General features: G+C 30.5%; 2 long non-coding RNA genes and 4 other non-coding genes across 7 annotated transcripts in view; all 6 read right to left on the reverse strand.

The window, feature by feature from the left end:
* LOC121120909 (uncharacterized) overlaps positions 1–11850 on the reverse strand; it is a 33062-nt gene extending 21212 nt beyond the window's left edge. The window contains exon 1 of the long non-coding RNA XR_005865257.2: positions 11674–11850. This is a non-coding gene — a long non-coding RNA (uncharacterized lncRNA). The remainder of the gene's footprint in view (positions 1–11673) is intronic.
* TRNAI-AAU (transfer RNA isoleucine (anticodon AAU)) lies at positions 1943–2016 on the reverse strand. Its single transcript has one exon. It is a non-coding gene; the product is annotated as a tRNA-Ile (tRNA).
* TRNAI-AAU (transfer RNA isoleucine (anticodon AAU)) lies at positions 5702–5775 on the reverse strand. Its single transcript has one exon. It is a non-coding gene; the product is annotated as a tRNA-Ile (tRNA).
* Positions 7184–7257, reverse strand: TRNAI-AAU (transfer RNA isoleucine (anticodon AAU)). The gene has a single exon. It is a non-coding gene; the product is annotated as a tRNA-Ile (tRNA).
* On the reverse strand, positions 9466–9539 carry TRNAI-AAU (transfer RNA isoleucine (anticodon AAU)). The gene has a single exon. It is a non-coding gene; the product is annotated as a tRNA-Ile (tRNA).
* Positions 11851–13168: 1318 nt separating the features above from the next.
* On the reverse strand, positions 13169–14652 carry LOC121120158 (uncharacterized). Of its 2 annotated transcripts, XR_011780543.1 has the most exons (5): positions 14357–14652; positions 14076–14295; positions 13838–14025; positions 13549–13701; positions 13169–13493 (listed from the first exon to the last, which is right to left on the reverse strand). It is a non-coding gene; the product is annotated as an uncharacterized lncRNA (long non-coding RNA). The 2 variants fall into 2 exon arrangements; XR_005864922.2 differs by lacking the exon at positions 13169–13493 and having other exon boundaries at positions 13779–14025.
* Between the last annotated feature and the right edge of the window lie 7285 nt (positions 14653–21937).

The following is a 21937-nucleotide window of genomic DNA, read 5'->3' on the forward strand; positions in this document are numbered from 1 at the left end:
GCATGTTATAATTCGTGACATTCTGAGTAATGTTCTTTATATTGCCCTTTTTTAATTTCCAGCAGAATGTTAAAATACAAAATGGATATTGATGTGCCACGAGCAAACTCGTAAATTTGTACTAGAGTTTTATGAAGTAAATAAAAAAAGACAGAGAAAACTCGACTCGTAGGCATTGAAATTACTCTGAATTCATCAAAAAACCGTAACCTGTCAAAACCTAGGAACTCGTAAAAAATTGGGAATTCTCTGTTTTTCTTTTTCGAGCCCATTATAACATGTAATTCTTCCTAGACTGCCTTCCTTTTTTTATTATATTTTGAATCTTTGTTTTCCCAGAGGCAAAACAATATTCATTGAAGTGAAATGTGTACTCTTAATCAAAGTTTGTTTTAAAAGTAATCTTTGTTTGATTGTTTTTAAACTAGCAGGAGTAGTCGATACTAAAAGGAATTCCGCAGTTTATTAAGCACACCCTCAAACTTCTCACCAGATCAATAGGCATACGACAAAATTAACACTATTAATAGAGATTAATGAATATTTCTAAATGCATAAGGGAGGAGGCGCTATTAAATATAAAATGCAAATGTTCAAATCTGATTTTCACTCTGCTAGCTTCAAATTCGTTAGGCGTTTCCCTTGAAATTCAAGCTTAAATATTATCCACATTTCTCTTACAGCATTTTAGTTTTTGGGCATTAACTTTGTAACCATCATTATTTGTTTTGTTTAAATAGTAGTTAAATCTTGAGATGAATTTATTGGCTAAACTTTTAAAATGCATTGGTATTCGATATATAATAATAATAAATTGGTCTTTCATAACTTTAATCATGGGGGAAGTAATGGTCACATTTTTTTACATATGTGACTCTAACAGCCCTGTTCATCTTTTGAATCTTTAGTTGAATTACAAGATTGGAAATTGTCAACCTTGCATATCTTATACCAGTTATATCAGGTTTTTTAATTCAAATTATGAAAATTATTCCTCTTCATCTACCCATACTATAAAAAGTCTAAGAGTGAGTAATTAGTATTCACACGAATAACAAGTATTCAAGCGCGTAACGAGTATAGCTCGTAATTCTTCTCCTGTTTTTTTGTTTTTAGAAACTCAAAAATACTCATGCTTCAAAATTCAGATTGCTTTTCAATTTAGTTTTGGACTACCACTAGGTAACAGAGGTGTATTTTTTAAAACTCCCATTACTTTGATGGGGTTAATGTAAATCCTACAGATGCTATACTAAACTTTTATTTTTTTGAGTGCTGCCATTTTCACTTTAAAGTGGAAAATTTTCAGACATCCCTCGTAGGGATGTGAAAACGATCAAGATTTGTCAATTTATACACACTCTTATAAAATTTGGAAAAGGATCATAATCAATCTTTCAATAATAAATGAAATAAATAATTGGTAAAACCTCAATGTCATGAAAATAGACCAATTAATATTTTTTTCATTTTATTTTATTTAAAATACTTCCATTACAACTGGTGGAAGTACGAATTAAATATGTGGACCAGTAGTACATATATTATTTATAGGAATTTATTTATATGCTTAGGAATGATATATAATTCCATATTGACATTGAATGCCAAATAAAACAACGTAGTAACTAATAATTTGAATATTCACGAAAAGAAGGAAATATTGAATATATTCAGTTTCTCATAGAAATTAGAATCATGTTTAATATACTAAATGCTTCAACATTGATGGATTAAAGATATTGATTTAAGTAAACTGGCAGAGTATCTATCTTTTTAATAACATTTTGTGACTTATAACATATCTTCACTATGGACTAAAAGTCTGCCCGGATCTAATGCTATTGAGAATTAATATTACTCTAAATATAATTAGGAAAAAACCTTAAAAAAGGTAGGCCTACAAAATGAAACTATTTAAAAGATTTAAAAAAGTACAATCTGGCCCATGGGGGGATCGAACCCGCGACTTTCGCGTTATTAGCACGACGCTCTAACCAACTGAGCTAATGGGCCCTTGATATATAAATAAAAAGTTTTTAACATTAAATTTTTTTCAAAATTTATAGATTGCAAACTGATCTGTTGAAATTTAAAAATTTAACTCGATATCTTTTCCAGAAAAAAATATAGGATGCTTGAGAGTTGTACCATTTTACTTATTGTTATATCTACTTTTTTTTTTATGTTCCTTTAATAATAAAAATAAATCCACTTATTTAGCCCTGTAAAGTTATCTCGATTCTAAGATATAATTTTACTATCTTGAAAATGTCTTAAAGGTCCAAAGTAGCAGTTTATTAATTCTGGGTTGGAAACCATAACAAAAAAACAAAAACATGCTAGAATGATTCTTCTCAAAATGGAGTGTGGATTATGTTAATTAATTATTGTAATCTATATCAAGTCATAATTGAAAGAAAAAAATAATAATTTAAAATATTATAGTAGAGGAGATCCTCGATAATTAAAACTCTTCAAAGGATATGTGCATTTTAGATTTTACAGGAGGACAAATTACTATATAATCAACAACTAAGGATACTAATCTTAATCTTGCTTAGATATTATTGAAAAATATAAATATTAAATTATAATGAGTAACACAGCATTATAAAAGTGCAACATTTTAAAATAGAATCTTGAGTAAGTAATGTCTTGCACCGTATTGCCCTAGTGACTACCTAGCATTAGTTCCAAAAATAGTGTAACTAACACGAAATATAAACTACCTATGTACTTGGTTCATATACAGAGAAGATAGCTGAACGGCTTAGATTCAAAGGGAAATTCCTAAATAATAACGTTTTGTTCCATTAGAAACAAGGAAACAAAGTGCTTTACAGAATATGTGAAATAGATTCGATGGTTCCGGAATTGAAATTGTTTTCGGCACTTAGCAATGGTAGTCTTGTTACAAGACATTTTCAAACTACAAAAGAAGTGAAATATTGCAAAAAAAAGTATTTCAAAATATATTTTACGCAAAAAATACCTGTAATATTTGTTTGCAATGTCTATTGTACGATACGTCGACACTAAGTATTCCTCATGATTTCAACCCATAATTCCCTGAGTATATACGGTATATAAAGTACAATATTACGTAGCCAAACGGGCTAGATATAGGCCACCCTGCACTAGCCTTACTGTTTTTTTACAGTCTGGGGCTAGCCTTTCTGTCGTGCTCTGCTTATACTATTTCAACAAAGATAGATAGATAAAGAATATTTCAATGAATTGAAAAAGTATATTTTTTATGTTACTTTGTTACTTTAATTTTCCCATCAACTAAGGGGGAAGGGGGGTAAATGGCTTTGACAAATAAACCATCATAAATATGATTACAATATCGAGCAAAACTCCTTTAAAAAAGTAATTATATAGAATGTGTAATTTTTCAAAGATAAAAATTATTGATGGCCCATGGGGGATCGAACCCGCGACTTTCGCGTTATTAGCACGACGCTCTAACCAACTGAGCTAATGGGCCCTGGATATTATTCCATACAGTTTTTAAGTATACATATAAGATAAATGTTTTTTAAACTACTTTCTACAATGCTTCTTGTGTTTCGGACTATTAGGAAACATTCTTAATGACATTAATTACCAGGCATTGAGTACTCAATATGAAATGGAAGGCTTCCCCCGCATTCTTTAATTTATTTGGTTTCGAGTATATCAATATAAAAGTGTATAATATCAAGTTGTATAAAATATATTGTATGCATTTCTTCATCATACATGGACGAGTGCATGTTATAATTCGTGACATTCTGAGTAATGTTCTTTATATTGCCCTTTTTTAATTTCCAGCAGAATGTTAAAATACAAAATGGATATTGATGTGCCACGAGCAAACTCGTAAATTTGTACTAGAGTTTTATGAAGTAAATAAAAAAAGACAGAGAAAACTCGACTCGTAGGCATTGAAATTACTCTGAATTCATCAAAAAACCGTAACCTGTCAAAACCTAGGAACTCGTAAAAAATTGGGAATTCTCTGTTTTTCTTTTTCGAGCCCATTATAACATGTAATTCTTCCTAGACTGCCTTCCTTTTTTTATTATATTTTGAATCTTTGTTTTCCCAGAGGCAAAACAATATTCATTGAAGTGAAATGTGTACTCTTAATCAAAGTTTGTTTTAAAAGTAATCCTTGTTTGATTGTTTTTAAACTAGCAGGAGTAGTCGATACTAAAAGGAATTCCGCAGTTTATTAAGCACACCCTCAAACTTCTCACCAGATCAATAGGCATACGACAAAATTAACACTATTAATAGAGATTAATGAATATTTCTAAATGCATAAGGGAGGAGGCGCTATTAAATATAAAATGCAAATGTTCAAATCTGATTTTCACTCTGCTAGCTTCAAATTCGTTAGGCGTTTCCCTTGAAATTCAAGCTTAAATATTATCCACATTTCTCTTACAGCATTTTAGTTTTTGGGCATTAACTTTGTAACCATCATTATTTGTTTTGTTTAAATAGTAGTTAAATCTTGAGATGAATTTATTGGCTAAACTTTTAAAATGCATTGGTATTCGATATATAATAATAATAAATTGGTCTTTCATAACTTTAATCATGGGGGAAGTAATGGTCACATTTTTTTACATATGTGACTCTAACAGCCCTGTTCATCTTTTGAATCTTTAGTTGAATTACAAGATTGGAAATTGTCAACCTTGCATATCTTATACCAGTTATATCAGGTTTTTAATTCAAATTATGAAAATTATTCCTCTTCATCTACCCATACTATAAAAAGTCTAAGAGTGAGTAATTAGTATTCACACGAATAACAAGTATTCAAGCGCGTAACGAGTATAGCTCGTAATTCTTCTCCTGTTTTTTTGTTTTTAGAAACTCAAAAATACTCATGCTTCAAAATTCAGATTGCTTTTCAATTTAGTTTTGGACTACCACTAGGTAACAGAGGTGTATTTTTTTAAAACTCCCATTACTTTGATGGGGTTAATGTAAATCCTACAGATGCTATACTAAACTTTTATTTTTTTGAGTGCTGCCATTTTCACTTTAAAGTGGAAAATTTTCAGACATCCCTCGTAGGGATGTGAAAACGATCAAGATTTGTCAATTTATACACACTCTTATAAAATTTGGAAAAGGATCATAATCAATCTTTCAATAATAAATGAAATAAATAATTGGTAAAACCTCAATGTCATGAAAATAGACCAATTAATATTTTTTTCATTTTATTTTATTTAAAATACTTCCATTACAACTGGTGGAAGTACGAATTAAATATGTGGACCAGTAGTACATATATTATTTATAGGAATTTATTTATATGCTTAGGAATGATATATAATTCCATATTGACATTGAATGCCAAATAAAACAACGTAGTAACTAATAATTTGAATATTCACGAAAAGAAGGAAATATTGAATATATTCAGTTTCTCATAGAAATTAGAATCATGTTTAATATACTAAATGCTTCAACATTGATGGATTAAAGATATTGATTTAAGTAAACTGGCAGAGTATCTATCTTTTTTAATAACATTTTGTGACTTATAACATATCTTCACTATGGACTAAAAGTCTGCCCGGATCTAATGATATTGAGAATTAATATTACTCTAAATATAATTAGGAAAAAACCTTAAAAAAGGTAGGCCTACAAAATGAAACTATTTAAAAGATTTAAAAAAAGTACAATCTGGCCCATGGGGGGATCGAACCCGCGACTTTCGCGTTATTAGCACGACGCTCTAACCAACTGAGCTAATGGGCCCTTGATATATAAATAAAAGTTTTTAACTTTAAATTTTTTTCAAAATTTATAGATTGCAAACTGATCTGTTGAAATTTAAAAATTCAACTCGATATCTTTTCCAGAAAAAATATAGGATGCTTGAGAGTTGTACCATTTTTCTTATTGTTATATCTACTTTTTTTTTTTTTTATGTTCCTTTAATAATAAAAATAAATCCACTTATTTAGCCCTGTAAAGTTATCTCGATTCTAAGATATAATTTTACTATCTTGAAAATGTCTTAAAGGTCCAAAGTAGCAGTTTATTAATTCTGGGTTGGAAACCATAACAAAAAAACAAAAACATGCTAGAATGATTCTTCTCAAAATGGAGTGTGGATTATGTTAATTAATTATTGTAATCTATATCAAGTCATAATTGAAAGAAAAAAATAATAATTTAAAATATTATAGTAGAGGAGATCCTCGATAATTAAAACTCTTCAAAGGATATGTGCATTTTAGATTTTACAGGAGGACAAATTACTATATAATCAACAACTAAGGATACTAATCTTAATCTTGCTTAGATATTATTGAAAAATATAAATATTAAATTATAATGAGTAACACAGCATTATAAAAGTGCAACATTTTAAAATAGAATCTTGAGTAAGTAATGTCTTGCACCGTATTGCCCTAGTGACTACCTAGCATTAGTTCCAAAAATAGTGTAACTAACACGAAATATAAACTACCTATGTACTTGGTTCATATACAGAGAAGATAGCTGAACGGCTTAGATTCAAAGGGAAATTCCTAAATAATAACGTTTTGTTCCATTAGAAACAAGGAAACAAAGTGCTTTACAGAATATGTGAAATAGATTCGATGGTTCCGGAATTGAAATTGTTTTCGGCACTTAGCAATGGTAGTCTTGTTACAAGACATTTTCAAACTACAAAAGAAGTGAAATATTGCAAAAAAAAGTATTTCAAAAATATATTTTACGCAAAAAATACCTGTAATATTTGTTTGCAATGTCTATTGTACGATACGTCGACACTAAGTATTCCTCATGATTTCAACCCATAATTCCCTGAGTATATACGGTATATAAAGTACAATATTACGTAGCCAAACGGGCTAGATATAGGCCACCCTGCACTAGCCTTACTGTTTTTTTACAGTCTGGGGCTAGCCTTTCTGTCGTGCTCTGCTTATACTATTTCAACAAAGATAGATAGATAAAGAATATTTCAATGAATTGAAAAAGTATATTTTTTATGTTACTTTGTTACTTTAATTTTCCCATCAACTAAGGGGGAAGGGGGGTAAATGGCTTTGACAAATAAACCATCATAAATATGATTACAATATCGAGCAAAACTCCTTTAAAAAAAGTAATTATATAGAATGTGTAATTTTTCAAAGATAAAAATTATTGATGGCCCATGGGGGGATCGAACCCGCGACTTTCGCGTTATTAGCACGACGCTCTAACCAACTGAGCTAATGGGCCCTGGATATTATTCCATACAGTTTTTAAGTATACATATAAGATAAATGTTTTTAAACTACTTTCTACAATGCTTCTTGTGTTTCGGACTATTAGGAAACATTCTTAATGACATTAATTACCAGGCATTGAGTACTCAATATGAAATGGAAGGCTTCCCCCGCATTCTTTAATTTATTTGGTTTCGAGTATATCAATATAAAAGTGTATAATATCAAGTTGTATAAAATATATTGTATGCATTTCTTCACCATACATGGACGAGTGCATGTTATAATTCGTGACATTCTGAGTAATGTTCTTTATATTGCCCTTTTTTAATTTCCAGCAGAATGTTAAAATACAAAATGGATATTGATGTGCCACGAGCAAACTCGTAAATTTGTACTAGAGTTTTATGAAGTAAATAAAAAAAGACAGAGAAAACTCGACTCGTAGGCATTGAAATTACTCTGAATTCATCAAAAAACCGTAACCTGTCAAAACCTAGGAACTCGTAAAAAATTGGGAATTCTCTGTTTTTCTTTTTCGAGCCCATTATAACATGTAATTCTTCCTAGACTGCCTTCCTTTTTTTATTATATTTTGAATCTTTGTTTTCCCAGAGGCAAAACAATATTCATTGAAGTGAAATGTGTACTCTTAATCAAAGTTTGTTTTAAAAGTAATCCTTGTTTGATTGTTTTTAAACTAGCAGGAGTAGTCGATACTAAAAGGAATTCCGCAGTTTATTAAGCACACCCTCAAACTTCTCACCAGATCAATAGGCATACGACAAAATTAACACTATTAATAGAGATTAATGAATATTTCTAAATGCATAAGGGAGGAGGCGCTATTAAATATAAAATGCAAATGTTCAAATCTGATTTTCACTCTGCTAGCTTCAAATTCGTTAGGCGTTTCCCTTGAAATTCAAGCTTAAATATTATCCACATTTCTCTTACAGCATTTTAGTTTTTGGGCATTAACTTTGTAACCATCATTATTTGTTTTGTTTAAATAGTAGTTAAATCTTGAGACGAATTTATTGGCTAAACTTTTAAAATGCATTGGTATTCGATATATAATAATAATAAATTGGTCTTTCATAACTTTAATCATGGGGGAAGTAATGGTCACATTTTTTTACATATGTGACTCTAACAGCCCTGTTCATCTTTTGAATCTTTAGTTGAATTACAAGATTGGAAATTGTCAACCTTGCATATCTTATACCAGTTATATCAGGTTTTTTAATTCAAATTATGAAAATTATTCCTCTTCATCTACCCATACTATAAAAAGTCTAAGAGTGAGTAATTAGTATTCACACGAATAACAAGTATTCAAGCGCGTAACGAGTATAGCTCGTAATTCTTCTCCTGTTTTTTTGTTTTTAGAAACTCAAAAATACTCATGCTTCAAAATTCAGATTGCTTTTCAATTTAGTTTTGGACTACCACTAGGTAACAGAGGTGTATTTTTTTAAAACTCCCATTACTTTGATGGGGTTAATGTAAATCCTACAGATGCTATACTAAACTTTTATTTTTTTGAGTGCTGCCATTTTCACTTTAAAGTGGAAAATTTTCAGACATCCCTCGTAGGGATGTGAAAACGATCAAGATTTGTCAATTTATACACACTCTTATAAAATTTGGAAAAGGATCATAATCAATCTTTCAATAATAAATGAAATAAATAATTGGTAAAACCTCAATGTCATGAAAATAGACCAATTAATATTTTTTTTCATTTTATTTAATTTAAAATACTTCCATTACAACTGGTGGAAGTACGAATTAAATATGTGGACCAGTAGTACATATATTATTTATAGGAATTTATTTATATGCTTAGGAATGATATATAATTCCATATTGACATTGAATGCCAAATAAAACAACGTAGTAACTAATAATTTGAATATTCACGAAAAGAAGGAAATATTGAATATATTCAGTTTCTCATAGAAATTAGAATCATGTTTAATATACTAAATGCTTCAACATTGATGGATTAAAGATATTGATTTAAGTAAACTGGCAGAGTATCTATCTTTTTTAATAACATTTTGTGACTTATAACATATCTTCACTATGGACTAAAAGTCTGCCAGGATCTAATGCTATTGAGAATTAATATTACTCTAAATATAATTAGGAAAAAACCTTAAAAAAGGTAGGCCTACAAAATGAAACTATTTAAAAGATTTAAAAAAGTACAATCTGGCCCATGGGGGGATCGAACCCGCGACTTTCGCGTTATTAGCACGACGCTCTAACCAACTGAGCTAATGGGCCCTTGATATATAAATAAAAAGTTTTTAACTTTAAATTTTTTTCAAAATTTATAGATTGCAAACTGATCTGTTGAAATTTAAAAATTCAACTCGATATCTTTTCCAGAAAAAAATATAGGATGCTTGAGAGTTGTACCATTTTACTTATTGTTATATCTACTTTTTTTTTTATGTTCCTTTAATAATAAAAATAAATCCACTTATTTAGCCCTGTAAAGTTATCTCGATTCTAAGATATAATTTTACTATCTTGAAAATGTCTTAAAGGTCCAAAGTAGCAGTTTATTAATTCTGGGTTGGAAACCATAACAAAAAAACAAAAACATGCTAGAATGATTCTTCTCAAAATGGAGTGTGGATTATGTTAATTAATTATTGTAATCTATATCAAGTCATAATTGAAAGAAAAAAAATAATAATTTAAAATATTATAGTAGAGGAGATCCTCGATAATTAAAACTCTTCAAAGGATATGTGCATTTTAGATTTTACAGGAGGACAAATTACTATATAATCAACAACTAAGGATACTAATCTTAATCTTGCTTAGATATTATTGAAAAATATAAATATTAAATTATAATGAGTAACACAGCATTATAAAAGTGCAACATTTTAAAATAGAATCTTGAGTAAGTAATGTCTTGCACCGTATTGCCCTAGTGACTACCTAGCATTAGTTCCAAAAATAGTGTAACTAACACGAAATATAAACTACCTATGTACTTGGTTCATATACAGAGAAGATAGCTGAACGGCTTAGATTCAAAGGGAAATTCCTAAATAATAACGTTTTGTTCCATTAGAAACAAGGAAACAAAGTGCTTTACAGAATATGTGAAATAGATTCGATGGTTCCGGAATTGAAATTGTTTTCGGCACTTAGCAATGGTAGTCTTGTTACAAGACATTTTCAAACTACAAAAGAAGTGAAATATTGCAAAAAAAAAGTATTTCAAAAATATATTTTACGCAAAAAATACCTGTAATATTTGTTTGCAATGTCTATTGTACGATACGTCGACACTAAGTATTCCTCATGATTTCAACCCATAATTCCCTGAGTATATACGGTATATAAAGTACAATATTACGTAGCCAAACGGGCTAGATATAGGCCACCCTGCACTAGCCTTACTGTTTTTTTACAGTCTGGGGCTAGCCTTTCTGTCGTGCTCTGCTTATACTATTTCAACAAAGATAGATAGATAAAGAATATTTCAATGAATTGAAAAAGTATATTTTTTATGTTACTTTGTTACTTTAATTTTCCCATCAACTAAGGGGGAAGGGGGGTAAATGGCTTTGACAAATAAACCATCATAAATATGATTACAATATCGAGCAAAACTCCTTTAAAAAAAATAATTATATAGAATGTGTAATTTTTCAAAGATAAAAATTATTGATGGCCCATGGGGGATCGAACCCGCGACTTTCGCGTTATTAGCACGACGCTCTAACCAACTGAGCTAATGGGCCCTGGATATTATTCCATACAGTTTTTAAGTATACATATAAGATAAATGTTTTTTAAACTACTTTCTACAATGCTTCTTGTGTTTCGGACTATTAGGAAACATTCTTAATGACATTAATTACCAGGCATTGAGTACTCAATATGAAATGGAAGGCTTCCCCCGCATTCTTTAATTTATTTGGTTTCGAGTATATCAATATAAAAGTGTATAATATCAAGTTGTATAAAATATATTGTATGCATTTCTTCACCATACATGGACGAGTGCATGTTATAATTCGTGACATTCTGAGTAATGTTCTTTATATTGCCCTTTTTTAATTTCCAGCAGAATGTTAAAATACAAAATGGATATTTTTTAAGGATACATATAAGATAAATGTTTTTTAAACTACTTTCTACAATGCTTCTTGTGTTTCGGACTATTAGGAAACATTCTTAATGACATTAAAGTGGCGATTATTAATTCTGGTTTGGAACTCATAACAAAAAAAAAGAAAAAAGTTATAAATAGCTAGGACATCCTGGTTAAAAAATGTATGAGGGAAATTGACCCTCAAGTTCCCAGAAGTATATCCTCTTCCGCTTGGTAATATAATAACCACATACCAACAATGAAATAGTCAATTTTAACATATAATTTTAAATACATTACCTCCTTATACAGGGCTTTGTCAGTCTTCAATTACTTGAAATGAAGTTTCCACATGTTATAGTTTTAGTGGGGTTTTTTATACACCCGTATATACTTTCCATCGAGCACTTTAAGAGTTTCCTGATACTATTGAGTAGTCCGATTAAATTACATCCTCGATCGTCTAATAATTGAGATCTAATTTAGGAATAAAAAGTAGAATAATGTCTGTGTAATTAATAAAAAGGATGTCACCGTATTTTTCGCTGAGTTGGCATGGTTAACCTATGGCAACAATTTGATTCTTTTAATCTGAATGTAAGTATGAATCCAAAAGGATACTCAGAAAACTATCGGGAAAATGGTGAAGGAGAAGCGTTTGATAACAAAGCTTGAGGATCTTGACATCAAGACTAACCCACTCAACCAAAGATGACTTTAGCTGGCACTACGAAGTTAGGTATCCAGATAAAAAGTAAACTTCATTACACTTTAGCTTCACCCGAAACGGCTGAAATGATAGAAAAATTTAAAACCTTACCACACCATATTGCTTACAACTCCTAATTTTTTTTTCATTAAAAAAGGCAAAAAATATATAATTGTCCTTGAGATAGTCGTAGTGTAGCTTGAGTCCTTTTTTAAAACTGCAGTCCCGTCCAGTTGAGTCCTAAAAATCATAAAGGTCGGTTCTGGATGACGTCACTCAACATAATTTCTTGTTTTATCAATCGGTTCTAGTACTGACAGTCCGAAGGATCGACAGTCATAATACCCGATCCTAAGACTGGACTTGATTAGACCGAATAAATAAGGACTGAATCAACCCTACTCTCTGCTAGAAGACGATAAAACCTGCAAAAAATTAAAGGAATAATAGATAACGCAATGGAATTACAGGAAACCCATTTACTTACCCTAAAGACGGCTCTACAAAGCACGAAAAATGATCGAGTTACCTTCTAAAGAACAAGAGGAAGAAAGATGAATTAAGAGGGAAAATCCTGAAGAATAAATTAGAAAAACTTAATTAAACCTCGGAGACTGGAGAAAATAGTAGGGAAGAAAATAAACAAAATACTAGAAAGAAAACACTTGGAAGAATGATCTAGTCTAAAAGACCTAGAGGAAAAAAATATAAAAAAGTGTACATCGTTTAAGTATCCGAAAAAATGCTACGAGGGCAAAAAAAGGAAAATGCACTCTATGACTTAAGTATTGAGATAATCAAATGATCCAGATGAAATAACAGATGAGATCACAATGTTCTACTCAAGTCTGTATAAATGTCAAAAAATTTACGGGGAGAATAAATGTTCCTTTTGTCAAGAAAAAGTTAACAAAAAATTTGAGCATCTGAACTGTAATGGACATACTATTTATGTGGAAAAACATGGCACGTATATAAAAGAAATATAAATCGAAGGGAATATCGGGTTTGAAGTATGAATTTTATAAGAAATTTGTAAGAAAACTTGCCCCACTCTTAAAATTAGTGAAGAAAAAATCTTCAAAAACTGTATAAAACCAAATTTTATACTTACAAATACTTACTTTACTTTTAAAAAAACAGACGAAAAAATCATCTTAATTAATCAGACTAAATCCCTATAATGTCATTCAACACAACTTATAAAATTGTCAATGGTATACTGAAGAAAACGTTATATATACTAATTGAACTGAAGGCTTTATGAAAGGTAAATACGCGGAGTGCATTCCTCATTCTATCCAAGAAACCATGGATAACATAATAAAAGGGAAAGGATAACACTATCTTACTCGTTGATTTCGAAAAAGACTTACACTCCATATCTCAACAAAACATAACTCATATGGACCTGATTGATAAAATATCAGTTACATTAGGAAATTCCAAGTCAAAATTAAACGTACCTCTTATACAAGGAGAATTTGATATCTCAAGGAGTTTTCTGTGGTACTCAAAGATATCCTATATTTCAAAAACCAATGGATGTTCGCATACAAGAGTGGAACTTGTGACTCACCAATTCAGAAAGGGTTTGGAAAAGCTTAAATCTCATATTGCTAAAAAGAATAAGAATTAATATTAATTTATGGGCAATGCAAATAGAACACGAATTCAATCGTGTATTGAATGATACCTCTTCGAAAATAGAATATCTATGGATCAAACGAACAATTAAAATGTGTGAAAACTCACAACATTTATTGGGTACAGATGTAAATACTTCCATCCTAAAAGTAACACTTCCTTTAATAGGACCAGATGACCCAACAAATTTAAACTCAGGGATGTTCGAGGATGTCCTATTTAAAAAACATCATCCGACTACAATTGGACAAGCCTAGAATGCTAGGACATCAACCACACCTCAAAATTTCATTTTCCTGAAAATAATGGTGTCAGTAAAAATAGAGGACCACCAACTTCAATTGACCTGTTTTAGAATTGTTAAATTCCCAAATTGTACGGTAACTTTGATGAAGACTTCAATGGCTGGAGCTCCCATCCAACGAAGACATGATAAATAGTCCAAATGTTGGTATGAGAAGCCCATCCATTAATCTGAAGGAGAAGTTGTTTTGGTACTGAATGGCAAAGTCGTCTTTCTTCGTAATCAAATCGAGAAAAACATCGAAGGAGAGAATGTGATCGTTCTGTAAAAAGGAAAGGGAAAACTCCGTATATCTTTTCTACTATTGGCAATGAATAACTCACGTAAGCAAAACAACGAATACATTGATCCGGAATGTCTACGGGATTCAGCCAAGAAGATTTGATTTGCTGGTGGCCACTATTCCCAGGCCAAGGAAATATATAAGATCGATGTAATAATCTCAAATGTGCTCCATATAATATATGGGGTATGGTGCTCCGGGTCTGCCATGCCTGGACGTCTGGAAGAGGTAGTGAAGTTGTATATCAGAATTAATATTATTTGTGCTTTTGACGAAGGTGACAGTGGATCTGTATTATTGGAAAGGAAGATCAACTGAAGAAATGATAATGTTTATGAGTATCTCTTTGTTAGAACTGACTCGAGATAGATTCTCTACCGGTTCTTGTTCTTTTTTTCTTCTTTTTTTTGCTTATTGTTTTTTTTCCACTCCCTTATTATTAAATAAAATAGGATAAGTAATTAGTAAATAACAATTTAGTTACACAATGAAATTCTGAGATAATTATTGGATATGGCATATCGATGAATTCTTATTTCATTGAGTATACATAAAAATACGTAGATAATTGCTGTAATGAAATAAACAGTATTATTAAATTGAAATATAAGAAAAATAAATTTTGAGTAGTTAAAATATTAAAATACATACATTTTTATAGGCAAATCTGTACTCGTATTTACTATCTTTTGTATATATATATATATAACAGTCAATATAACTTTGTGTGTCCTTTAAGCGTGCTCACACAGTTGAACTCTTTGCCTGAAATTTTGCATGGGTGCCTCTTTCGAAGATGGACAGCAAGGCCGGATTAATGGTACTATAGGCTTAAGGTTGTTTACTAGAGAATGCCCTAACATGAAAAATTGAAACTATTTACAGGAAAATAAAATAAATATAACATAAAAACATGTATCAAATGTAACTAAGTTTCATAGTGTCTTACCATGTATATTCAAAATTACATTTTCTTAGCCTTACAGCTTGCAAACGTATGAATGATGTTATCGACATTCAAATCTCTAACGACATCACTCTCTATGCTTAAAGCATTAAACCAAATAGCCCATCCAGCACCGTTAGCCTGAGACAATAGTATGGTCAATATTTGTCATAATATTTTCGCAAAATGTCGCTTTTTCTAAAACGTTACTAATTTATTTATAGTACTTACTACGCACCGACCTATATAATAAGTAATAACCAAGTGTCCAGTTATTATTTAGGTCGGTGCGTAGTATTTATGTTGTAATCAACAGCTGGAAGATAAGTAGCTCTTTTTCTCATTTTGGTCAATAGGTTGTGCATCCAGTTATTATATAGGTCGGTGGTACTACGTAGTATTAATAATTTTGAATAAGTAATAATACGTATATAATTTATTCTTGTTTAAATATTATATATTTACATATTATTATAAAGCAAATTTGAAACAAATTACTCCAAAATATGGGGTCATGGTAGTCTCCGAGGATGCAAAAATAGAACTGAGTCAAATTTCCAAAAGCTTCAAGGAAACGTTCGCTTTTTTAAATTTCCCATCCCCAAAAATCCAGAAGAGGTCGCAAGAAAAAAAAATGGATATCAAATCTTAAATATCTTGCAAATTGGGAACCTGCTGACCATTCGGTATGACAAAATCATTTTGAATCATAATTCCCTTTCCATAATTGCTCAAGCAACAAGTATATGAATAATGAATTAAATAAAAGTAGAAACAGTACAGTACTTGACTCATTCGCGAGAGAACAGGAAAGATTCTCCAAAATGCTTGAAATAATAATGCCTCTAGCGGACAAAAAAAGTAAATTTTAATTAAGATATTTTATTTTCTAATAATGACGTTAACCTTCGATGCACAGCTTGGTTTAATGCTTTATCAATGCTTAAAAGCAATAGCGCAGAGAGGCGTGTATCTGACATTGTTCAACATAGATAGTTTTTAACTCGTTTAAGTATGGAAAAGGATCGTTTTCCACTACAAAGGGTGACCATGAGAGTCAAAAATTCAACAATTCCTGCATCAGTTTGTCAGTGATGGGAATAAATGTTTAAATTCGAAATTCTTCCTTGGGAGTTAAATCTCTTCATGCGCCATCGTCATGTTTTTTCTTTTTCTTACGAGATGCAACATCTCTGTTGTCTTGGTTGTGTGTTTAGTGACTCCCTTTTGTTCATAGACATCAAAATTGTCCCTTATTGATTGAATAACTGTTTGTAAAGATTTCAAGAGCCCAGCTGAGTTTGAAATATCAATACGTAAACTTTGCAGATTAATGCTACATTTATGGAAAGGTTCTAGTATGTCATTCTACATTTCACATAATATACCCGATTCCAGAAATTGCAAAGAGTTATTCGGATTTCTTGTCATTTTTCTTGTATCTGCTTTTTCATGTTCATTATCCTGAATATATTCAAGAGCAGCACTTATATTCTCATAGCTATAACCAGGTGCATAAACAGCTTCTGCATTAGCACTCCATCGTGATTGCGAAAGTGATTTTGACGAAAAGTAGGTAAATAGTCTTGAAGTCTGCTTCCGCAGAGCTTCTTCTCTTTTCCTTTTTTCTTCAGCAGATTTTAATTTTTCCCATTTTCTTTGACACGCTTTAATTAGCGCAGTAATGCAGGTTAACACTCTGCAAAATAAAAATATTAATAATACTCTTTCCCCTTTCTGTTAAATGTAATGTTATTAATTATTAATAATACTCTCTGTTTCTCACTGTAAAATGCAACAGCCTCTGCTCTACAAGGATGCAACAGCCACTCCAAGTATCCACAGCCTCTACAAAATACAACATCATGTACATGTATGCGAAACTTCATTTCAATCGAGAATGAAGTTATGCTTGTTTCGTTCCTGAGAATAACATGCAGTGCGAGTGAATAATTGTTTCGCTTGTATGTTGTATCGTCAATCGTCACTGGACAAGTAACAATATCACAACATGTAGCTGAGAAGATATCGAAATACGAATTAAAAAGGCTAGTGCAATGTCCAAGTGAAGGATAAAAACAATTGAGGGACGAATTTTTCAGTGCCTAAGGCTACAACCTTAGTAGCCTAATGGTTAATCCGGCCTTGATGGTCAGGCTAAGACGGAGATGACGATTTTTTTTTTTTTTTTTTTTTTTTGCAGGTACGAAAAAAATATTGGTAGTTTTGTGTTTATTTTACAAGTTCAATAAATGCTGTTCACTATTTTTGCGGAGTTAGTGAACTTTTTTTTGCAATTTTATTGGGAATTTTTGGAAGTCAATTTTTTAAATGTAAATATGTTGCTTTGTTATTTAAAGTTAGCAACAAATTTTTTTATATTCATAATAATACTACCAAGGTTACAAGAAGCAATAATAAGAGTTGTTGTTTTTTTAGGGGGGTTAGACGTGATGTAGATTACCTTACTTAATCGGATTCATATGGTGTGAAGAATCCAAGATAATTTATTAGAATTATCAGCAACTTTTTCGACAACAAAGACACATTCATAAACTAACCCTAAATTCTTGCTCTGCTTAAAAAACATATGATGTGTAATTATATAAAATTATAAAGCAGCATCAATAATGGTGGAAAATAGTATATATAAAATAAGAAATATATGTATATTTCTTATATTTGATTAATATAAAAAATCCAAAAATTAATTTTTCTTTGGAAAAAAATTTAAATTTTTAGAATTTTTTGTTATGAGAAATTAGGTTGTTGGAAAAAAATTCAAAATTAAACTTCAATATTTAAATTCAAATATTAAACTTTTTGTAAATTTGTTTAAAAAATTCACGGGTATTAACTAAAAATTAATTTTTGGGGAAAAAATTCAAAAATCTATAGCTTCACACAAAAAATTAATTAAAAAAAAAAAAAGATACAGCTCCTTCTGCTAACACCCTGCAGACGCCCCTGATCAAGATTGGGAGACAGAGGTATAATGAGTCACAGTGAAATAAGTTATACCAACGCAGCTACCCTTTTGTACATAAGTGTTGAAAATGAACACTCAGGATCTTGAATCGATTTGTAAAAGATTACTACACGGGCACCTCTTTACCTCTGTCAGAAGAATACTAAAACAGGAAATCCTTCCTAAAGTCGATCTCCCATGTCAAATAGAATTAACGGATCGAAAAGGTAATAAATTCACTCCCAAAGTTAAATCAAGACAGCTCATGAAGGCCAAAATTAGCCAAATTAATTCCAGATTAGAGTCCCGGACGTAAAAAAGATGATAGTTTCTGATTTAGTAAAACATTGTATTAGCTTATTGGCAAAAGTTAAGTACTACTCAAAAGGAGCTCAAAGATTGGAGGATAAATTTGAAACATCAGAGCTGACATGGTCAAGGATTGGCCAAAAGAGATAAGGAACAGAGTTAGAGCCTCTACACTTCATTGGTCAGTAGGGTTTGTGGGTAACATGTATATTTCTAGATTTTTCTTCAAAAAATTTTTTATGTTGATGCACCATAAAAGGTTAATTATTAGCTGAAAATGTACTTTTTTGATAAAGAATTGACTAAATTTCGTTTCAAGTACAACAAACATTGATGATCAAGCCCCTGAATGTAATCCTCATTCTATTGATTTTGTGTTGACGGACAACATATTTGATTTTTACTTTAATGATATTTTTATTTTAAATCTATAGGTCATAAATTACACCCAATTTTCATCTGAAGTCATATAGCCTATAGGTTAGATTACGGACTGGGCCGATTAGCGTAAGTTAAGCTTACTCTTTTTTCATTTCTTTTATACAATTTGATTTAATATTTTCACTCTTTTAATAATTTATGTCCATATTTCACTTGTGCTGATTTATTTTTTGGAAATGAATATTTTTAAAACAAAAAAAAAAACTCAATTCTTTTATATCTTTATGGTAACATTTCTTCTTCGTGTATACAGAAAACTCAAAACTTGCAATAACATGATTAACTTACGAAAAACATTATTTTTATTGAGTCAAGCCAAGACAACTCAAAACCAATTAAAAATATGTTATTAAACTAAATTTAGCCGTATCTTTTTTTCAATGTGTCCTCCTTTACAAGCAACAACAACCTCGATACGCCAGAGAACAGATTTATAGCTCTTGATGATGAAAGCTGTGCTCATGGAGCATCAGACTGCCATGATGGTAGCTCGAAGTGAATCCAAATTTGAATGAGAAGTTCAGCAGATACCCCAAACTGAAAAAATCCAGGGGGCTGAGGTGAGGGATGGAGGAGGGCCAAATAGAGGCAGGAGAGAAGTAAGCAATATTTTGCTGCAGAAGTTTTGTTTATTTTGTAGGGGCTGTAATAAACTTTTTGATGTTGTAGGTAGTTCAGATGGAGGTGCCAACTGTACATACGTACGACCTTCTCTGTACTGACAGCAACACGGAAGAGATTGTAAACGCTTAGCCTTTTTTGTTGTTCTATAGTGAGTGAGCCAATTACGGTTTGATGATTAATTATCAAACCGTAAAATGGCAGTGGAAAAAATGGCAAAAATCTTTTGTCAATACGAATAATTCATCGTGTTTAAGGATACTATAATTGATAACAGATAATCAATAATTAAACACTTCTTCCATTCGAACCGCTGTAGTGTTCCTTTATTTTTCTTTATCTTCATATATATTATATTGTTGATAGGTAAAATATCAGGTTAAAAGAATTTTTACCTTTTCTCCACTTTATCATTTTCTTTGCAATTTCTTCCCTGCACAGATCAGGGGCAAGGGATAAAAACACTCCTTGTTTATTTTTGTTTCAGCTGACGTTTGGCGGCGTAGTGAAACTACGTAATGAAAAATAACAGGGATGACATCGTAATTAATTGCTACTGCAAGCCTTAGGTCCTCATTCTGTATATTTACAAATTCGATACCGCACGGGGCCTGCTGCAAGTGCACCCCTAACACAGAGCCCTGGCTATTAGGATGATCTATATCATGTACCTTTTCTTGTCTATTGTCAATTATTTTTATCAGAGATAATTATTTACGGAGAGGTTCCAACGTTTTTAATATGTAACACCTAAATATATGATAGGTATATATATTTGATAATAAAAAGTGTACATTTATATATAATATATATGTACAAACAAGTATTTATGTCTAAGTGATTGTAGAAAACGTTAAAAATACGTTATAAACGATAAGAAAATTATAAAACGTTAAAAAGAAACTGCATAATTAATTAAATATGTAATATAATAAATATTTACATTCAATGTACATATTGTGCATAGTTACATATTTATAGTTTAAAACCACATTTGGGAAATATTTACCTGTAAAATTTTTTGTTCATTGTCGGTTATAATTATGCAAAGAAGCTTAAAAAGGAATTTTTAATAAAGGATTTGTCATACATAAATTCACACATATGTGATAATATGAAAAAAAAAAAAAAAACCACCTCAATCATACAGAGCTAAATTACATTTATGAATAAGGATTATCCATAATGTGTACATACATTGTATGTACAAGCGTACATAATTTCTTATAACAAGATTTAAAATGAGCTCCAAAATTGTCTCTTATAACCAGGCTGGTAGTATTTCAACTTTTTTAATCGTTTAGTTTAATTTAATTGTTCATTTTTTTAATTCGTTTAGTTCAAAGAATTCCTTCCTTTAAATTAGTTTATACGTTCACTTTTAATCATTCATCATTCACTTTCGTTGTCGTTGTCATTTCGTTTTCATCAAATTCAGAAAAATAAAATGCAATTATTGTAAACTGACAAATTTCCAACATCTTTTAATATAAGGGTTGTCAAACTACGGTTCACGCATCACATCCGGCCTGACATGTCCTTTGATGTGCCAATCTCCTTTGCCCTCTAACAACATAAACAATTTCTTAGGAGATTATGGATTGTTGAAACTATTTTGTAATGAACGAGTGAGTGAGTGTAGCTGATTAATTTCAACTAATAAAATATACTTATATTTTGACACAAACTTAAGATTGAGAATAAATTATTATTAAAAATTCCCTGCAATTTAGCAAAAATTTATTCTCATCCTTCTCTCTTTTCGTTATTGAATCGCTTGTTCTATGTACAGAGTCAGTCGGGTCCGTACAATTTACAAATTGTCAAAAATATTGAAAAGTGTTAAGTACTTACAAACATATAAATATGTCTGTCAGAAAATATATATATTTAGATAAATTGAAGTACTTAACGAAAATATTAATATACAATTAGATTGAAGAAATTATTGAAAAAATGGGGATTGAGATAATTTATTCTAAATAAACGATGAACGATTTAAAATTGTATTTTTTTATTTATCTTCGTTTTCGTTCTTTTTTTAAAATTTGTTCATCGTTTATCGTTCATGAACGATGAAAAATCAAAGATTTCTCACATAACATTTAGCAAAGTAATTGTAATATTTTGTCATCAACATTATCACAGAGGAAGAAATATAAATATATACCAAGTGATCAACTGTTCCATTCCCTTCAGTTGTTACCGTTGGTATCCATAAGTGATAGTAGTTAACCCAACATAATAAATTAAAAAAGGTAATCCCTTTCATTTATTTTTCTTGAGCCCAAATACAATTTTAAATTTACAGATAATACATTTTTCATTCAGGAAAG

This window comes from Lepeophtheirus salmonis, chromosome 6 (genome assembly GCF_016086655.4).
Source record: "Lepeophtheirus salmonis chromosome 6, UVic_Lsal_1.4, whole genome shotgun sequence".
Taxonomy (NCBI): domain Eukaryota; kingdom Metazoa; phylum Arthropoda; class Copepoda; order Siphonostomatoida; family Caligidae; genus Lepeophtheirus; species Lepeophtheirus salmonis.